At 45.5% G+C, this 6,995-nt stretch overlaps 2 long non-coding RNA genes across 2 annotated transcripts in view; one reads left to right on the top strand and one right to left on the bottom strand.

The window, feature by feature from the left end:
• Positions 1 to 6,995, top strand: part of LOC115298888 — a 380,495-nt gene that overhangs the window by 327,142 nt on the left and 46,358 nt on the right. The gene's annotated exons all lie outside the window — the stretch shown is intronic.
• Positions 817 to 4,909, bottom strand: LOC115298891. The gene is made up of 3 exons (XR_003911891.1): positions 4,818 to 4,909; positions 4,556 to 4,642; positions 817 to 1,037 (listed from the first exon to the last, which is right to left on the bottom strand). It is a non-coding gene; the product is annotated as an uncharacterized LOC115298891 (long non-coding RNA).

Below are 6,995 nucleotides of genomic sequence, written 5' to 3'. Positions count from 1 at the left end.
ATGGCTGAAATGGCGCAGCCAGGACCAGGGGCAGCTGCTGCCTGTTGGGGCTGCCCTGGGGTCAGCGAGGTCAAGTCTTCCACTGCTGGTCTTGTTGGGTTTTGTGTCCCTGTTTTACCTTGGCTTGTAGAATCAAGCCGCATTTTCCTTCCTGTGGAAGGACATCTGCCTTGTTCCCTTCCTTCTCCTTCTCTGTCCCCCTGCCCTTACCCTCCTGCCCTCCCCACCACTCATCACCTTCCCCTCCATGGCCTCCTCCTCTACTTCCTACCCCTGTGCTACCTCTTTCTTTTCCATCTCTTCCTCCATCCTTCCCTCCTCCAAATGCTTATCCAAGGCTCATTTACACCATTAAGAACTAACAATTATGAGAACAGAATTTGGTGTGGAGCAGCCCCTTGGAATCAAAATTAGAATGAAAACTTGTCTCAGCTACTCAGAAATTCTTTGAAGATGGGTAACTTCTCTGAGCCTCAGTTTCCACCTCCATAAGATGGGTTTCCTTAATGGCAACTCTACATGTAGATAGCTCTGTGAACTCTAATCACAGCTATTCAAAAGTGGGCATGTGTGGGAAAGAAGGCTGGGCAGGGAGATTGAAAAACTGAAAATGGCTTACTAGAGTGATTTTTTTTCTTCTTTCATATTAAAAAAAATTCACTGTGTTTCTGTGGTTCTCAGCCCTATCAGACCCAATGCCCTCTTTTTATAATTATTATTTTGTGACATCCCCTTTGGCACCCAGAAATAAAAATCATAGATTATATAGCTCCCTTGCACACCTAATTTCATAAAAATTTAATACAATGCCCTAACTGTATTACACAGGAAAATGGAAGGGAAGTAATTTACATAAAATAATGTGTATTTCAATATGCAGCTGCTTGACGGTGCACTGATCTCTAGCATCACCTCGAATGGGATGCCTCCTGAAGCCAACGGAGGCAGGCGTGTTTTGTTGAGGGCTCTGACACTTTGAGTGGCACTGTCACCCGTGGTGGCGTGTCCTGAAATGGTGAACAATGGCTGGTAAAGTTCTGGAAAAAACAAAGTGAGATTTATCATTTCCTCACAGACCTGGAAGCTTCAGTGGTAAATTAAGGCTGAAAAATACAGGGCACTTGAGTGGCTCAGTCAGTTGAGCATCCGACTTCGGCTCAGGTCATGATCTCATGGTTTGTGGGTTCAAGCCCCGAACTGGGCTCTAGGTTGAAAGCTCAGAGCCTGGAGCCTACTTTTGATCCTGTGTTTCCCTCTCTCTCTGCCCCCCTACCCCACTTTGTCTCTCTCTCTCTCAAAAATACATAAACATTTTTTAAAAAGGCTGATAAATACTTTTGTATTTATAGGAAAAATCAAGTTTCTCAGTAAGTCTTTTCATCAGCTTGAGTGTCCAGACAGACTTGGGAATGCCCCACAGCAGGTGGGGCAGGTCTGCATGGGCTAAAGTTGTCCTTTCCATGTCGTGGACCTGACCCCCTCAGTATTCATAGTGCCCTTTCCCCACCACTGCGACAACCAAGAGCGACCCCACACATTTCCAAGATATGTGAGACCGCAACTATATTTTAATTGAAAAGTACAAAGCACACACTGCTTCGGGAGGGCTTTGACAACGTCTGGGCTGGCATCACTCTCTCACTGAGGCTAAAAGCAAGTGAGGACAGTAGCACTGATCCCACATCCAGGAAATTGAAAGTGAATCAATTTTGTATCATCTAACCTGACAGGTTCGGCACGTCTCTCCTGTCACGTTCCTGTCTGTCCTTGGAGTCGCCGTACAGAATCTTTGCGCAGATCCGTGTTGTTGCTAATAGGATTTGTCTCCCGCTAAGCATTCAGCTTCCTCTTGTGCCCTGAGACCACGGTGTATCCTCTCTTCTCCTTCCCGAGCCCAATGTACATTGTATTTCAGCTAATAAAATAATTCCCTGCCAGATGGCAGGGGGAAAAACATGGGCCCTTGGAGAGATGATAGTGCTGTCACCAAAGGCTGGACGGGTCACTACCAGTTTGGATTAGAGCCAGACATTGTAAGGTGAGGCTGACAGTCTAGTTTGCAACAGGCCTTCCCGTCTGGGCAAGTTCCAGAACGTTCCGGGATGCTGGAACTCCCCGGCAGCAAGCAAGTTTGAGTCCCTGCGCTGGGCCCCATGGAAGCCTTTCGGACATCACTGTTCTGTCTGCTCCAGGGCTGGGAGATTTTAGTAAGGCTGGGGATTTCAGAAGGAAAAAGTGCCACTCATATGGAGAATTAGAGTTCCTGACAAAAAGCTCTCTGTTCAGCCTTGTGATCCCAGCACGATCCTGGAAGTGGAATCTTTCATTCCAAGCATCTTTCTGATGCTGTATTACTATTAAGAAACAAGACAACAGGCCCCAAAAGCAGTCACTAATGCTAACTGAGGCTTTATTACAATTTCGGCTCTCAGAAGTGGAGTCTTAGGCTGGTCAATCAGAAATTGCCTGATAGGTATTAGCCACGTCATTTGCCCGAAAGACCTGGCCATCCCCTAAAGGAAAGTGACCTTGCCACACGAAGCCACTTTTTTGGGTCTAGTATAACTTCTTAGTTCCCACTCCCTTCTGCCTACAAAAGTCTTTCATTTTCTGTAGCTCCTCAGACTTCCTTTTCAGCTGCCTGACTGGATGCTGTCCAGTTCATGAATCATTGAATAAAGCCAGTAAGGTCTTTAAAATTTACTCCGTTGAATTTTGTTTCTTGGACTGTTTCCCATTCTTTAGAATCTGAAAGGAAGGTACAGTCTTGGGACATCCCTCTCTCCTCAACCCCATCCAAAATATTGTCTTGTAACATTTTCCTATGATGAATTCCATCCAATCTCTTAAATGTTTACTAAAGTAATCCATCATTTCAAAGAAAAGATCCTAGATCTGGGCAAAGTGGGGTTGGCATGTGTTTATGTGTGCTGACACACACACACACTGAAAATTATGCCCTGTTTTCTCTAGGATTTGATACATATCCTTGAACCTCAGCTTAATCTCTTTAACAAATCATGTATCCTCTCTGAGGACCGCTCCCTTTACTTGTGAAATTAGAGGCAATTAGTGTTGTAGGAGAGGAAAAGAATTTTCCTTCTACCCTTCTAGATTCTTGGCTGAGACTCACCTCCCTGAAATAAAAGATGGATTAACAGGAGAAAGACAAATAGAAGTTTAACGACATATATACCTCCTGTATACATTGAGAAATACCAAGAAAAACTGAATAGCTCCCTGGAATGGCCCAAACTACCACCTCAAACACCATCTTCAGGTAAAGACAGAAGAAGAGGTTGGGGTAGGTAGGCAGAGGCCAGTTATGGGAGTTTACCAGGAAAAGCAGGGTAAGGGTACTGTGCAGACTCAAGTTATTGCCTTGTCCCCTGGCAAGAGCTTCTAGAAATCTAGTCATCCGCTTCCTAGTACAGAGAGGGAGACCCGCTTACCAATGGAGATTTCCCTTATGAATGTAAATATCTCTTAGGACAAGATAACTTCTCCATTTTCAGATCTTTTCCGGTGTCTGCTGTCTCTTAAAAATAATCAGCCTAAATAATCCTTGTGCCAAAGATGTAGATTTGGGGTTGCAAATCGTGCTCCTCCTCAGTGTCTACCCTCTTGGGGTTGTGGTGAGGACTCCGTGGGGTGCCGGTGCACAGGACTTCACGCGGTGCCTGGTGCATAGCAGCCCCTCAGCACATTGCCACGGCTACACTAGCTTTATGTTCGGTCGGTGCCGGGAGTCCCATCTCCGCTCAGCTCTTGGTCAGCATGAAGCCCCTTCCCTCCCATTAAAACCCGGGTCTCTCCTCTTTGTCTTGTATCCGGTATACGTAATGCATTGCTAAGTCCAGTGAGCTTTATCTCAAAAACATGCCTCAGTCCGTTCCCATTACTTTCTATTACTGCTTGACCATGGCAATAACATTCTGACTGATCCTTCTTTTTGAAATCCCATTTTAAAATCCATTCTCTACATGGAAGCTGGAGTCATCTTTTAAAATTTTGATCACTTCACCCCTTTGCTTAAAACTTCCAGTGGCTCTCCCTGCCACTTGGAATTAAATTTGAGATCCACACCCAAGTGTTCATGGTTTCACGCCTTCTGACCCCTGTCCATCTCTCTGGTCTCATCTTATACTTCCCCTTCTGGTCATCATGGCCCTGCTGCCCTGATCTTCCCTCTGTTCCAATAAGGCAAGTTTATTCTTGCCTTCAGACTTTGTACCTGTGGTTGTTTTCACCCCGGGATGCCCTTCCTGGCATGACTTATTTTCATTATTCAGGCCTTAGCAGAACTGTCAGAAGGCCTCAGAGAGGCCTTCCCTGACCACCTTGTCTAGTGTAGCCTATCATTATGGTCACGTATAAGGTGACTATATAATGTATTGTCCAATCTAGAGCACTTACAGGGGTGACTGGGGAATCTATACAAGTAAGCCAGGACAACAGGTTGAATCAAGATGGGTGATGAGCCTTCCCACTACCCACACCCTGTCTGTTCACAGCCTTTGTATTAAGTGATGTCATTTGTTAACATATTGATTACCTCTCTGCTCCACTGCAATGTATAAACTCCATGAGCATGGGGATGCCGCCTTTCTGGTTCACTCTTAGACCTTCATCCCCTTGAATACTGTTAAAAAACAAAACTCAAGTGAGTAAATGATAAAGATCTTACTGGCTTTATTAAATGATTTATGGCTCAGGCAGCATCCAATCCAGCGGATGGGAAGGAGCTCTGAGGAGGTATACAAAATGACTTTTAGAGGCATGTTAACCTTAACAGTGAAAACTGCCAGTTATTTTACCAGTTAAAATGGGTTTCTCAGGGAGTAGCAGAGAGTTGCAATCCGGTTTAAGCAAGCTACTCCAAAATGAAAGGAAGTGGGTAGAACAAAGAAGAGAAAGGCTCTTTGAGGCAAGAAAGGAGGAAGTTGGGAGGGCTGTTCTAAACAAGAAGCCCATTGGACTAAACTGGGAGCTTGATGTATAGTGGCTTCTCATTGGCTGAGCTGTGCCGGCCTCTCACTGGCTGGGCTGTTGCCAGGGGCGGGAGGAAATCTTTCTTCCTCGCGGGAGAGTGAAGTAGTGTGCAACCGCGAGGTGGGCTCTCCCCATTGGATGTGCACCTGAGGTCGAGTGGTAGGGGAAGAGATCCCCTCCTGTGGACTCTCCCAACTCCATTTTGGTGAATTCCTCCCTTTATTTTCACAGGCCGAAGGGAGTGGGAACAGGAAGTTCTGCTCCGCAAAAAAGCAGGTTGGTTATTGGAAGGTCATTTTCCTTTAGGTGATGACGGGTCTGTTAGGCAGATGACCTGACTAGTGCTGAGCAGACTATTCTTGATTGGCTAGGATTCCGTTTCTGGGAGAGCTAACGCTGTAATTCTCAGTTTGGGGATGTGGGCTTCAGCATAAGTGAGTCCATTTTGGGCCTGTTGACTTGTTTTTAACAATACAGTTTAGTACATAAGAGGTGCTCTGTAAGTATGTGGGGAATAAAATATGTTGAATGTAAGGCACTACAATGTCCGTGGATTTGGGCCGTTGGGTTAGTTATGGGATTAGTTGTGAGTTAGGTAGCTGGGATTATGGGAGAGTTTTCCTGGCTACTCTCCTCTTTTCATTTTGAATGGTGAATCGGAAAACCCGCCTTTCTGTGCTGATCAGGGACCATGATATTGTCCGAATCTGGTGCTCCCACCACGGCCGGTGTGGGGATACCCAGAGGTTGCTTGCTTATTCTTAGTGGCCCCCTTTTTTGAATTAGGGTTGATAATCACAGATCAGGAAATAGTTCCAGGAGTGAGAGGTACTTACTCAACCCGATTAGAAAGGGCCATGGTTTTGCAGCATTTGGAGCCATAAAACAAATGCTCTCCCTGCTTATTGATTGGAAGTGCCAGAAAAGCAATGCTGGAAATAACACACTGGGATCATTGAATTAATTAGTGTGGATACCGATTGTGTAAAATCCGGTTATTGTGTGGTGGGGATTGGATTGCATGTTAATTAATAGTTAAGTCCTTTGGAAGTGGCACGGAAGAACCCTCCCTCGACCCCTTGATTCCTCCACAGCCCATCCCCCACGAGATAGATTTCTGGGGGGGCCCCAACAGAAATCCCCTTATCACCGGCAGCACAGATTGCAGACAGGGCTTGGACTTGCATTATTTGCATTTCTATAAAGGAAGGTCCTGGTATTATGTAACTGCGTGTGGGTTCGGACGGCTTCTAATGGGCTTCCCTTTGTATGGTCTCTTAGCAACCAATTGAAGTTTGTAAGCTGAAACAAAGAGACTCAAGACCATCATTCCTTGAGCACATTCCTCTGAGTCCGGCCAGCCTGGAAGAGAACTAGCTTGGGGGCTGTGAGCTTTTCTTTGCCAAAGCTCAGTGATCCTTGTTCAATCCGGTTCACCTGGGAAGGAAAAGGAATTGGGAGGCGGGGAAGACAGGTTAGAGACCAGTGGTGCTCCGTCTTTAGAACTTCTGGGAGGCCAAGGAAAGTCTTCAAAGGAGTTGACTCGCATTCATTCTTTCTAAAATGAGGTAGTAACTGTGTGATAGTCAAGAGTGTCGTTTAGGGTCCCCGGGAACCTGGGCTCTGTCGCTTGTTAGCTGCATGCCCTTGGACAACTTACATTTTGAGGCTTCGGTTTCTTCATCTGTCACACAAGAACAAAAATCGTACCTTCCTCACTGGTTTGCTGAGAGCATTACAGTATATCTTTAATTTAACACGTTGTTATCCAGGGTTTGGGAACCCTGTGTGTCAGGCACTTTGCTTGGTGCTGAAGGTGCAGATGTCAATAGAACAGACAAAAATCCCTGCTCTCGTGGAGATTACATAAAATAGCAAGCGTGTATGTGGTGTGTGTGTGTGTGTACAGTGTACAGAGATCATAATGTACATGTTATTCATTAACTTGTTAATTCAAGTTAGTCATTCATCCGTTCATTTATGCAGTGACTAGTTCTTAATCA

The sequence above is a fragment of the Suricata suricatta genome, chromosome 8, assembly GCF_006229205.1.
Source record: "Suricata suricatta isolate VVHF042 chromosome 8, meerkat_22Aug2017_6uvM2_HiC, whole genome shotgun sequence".
In the NCBI taxonomy this organism is placed as follows: Eukaryota; Metazoa; Chordata; class Mammalia; order Carnivora; family Herpestidae; genus Suricata; species Suricata suricatta.
The sequence above is the reverse complement of the archived record's forward strand: the minus strand, read 5'-3'. Positions and strand labels throughout refer to the sequence as shown.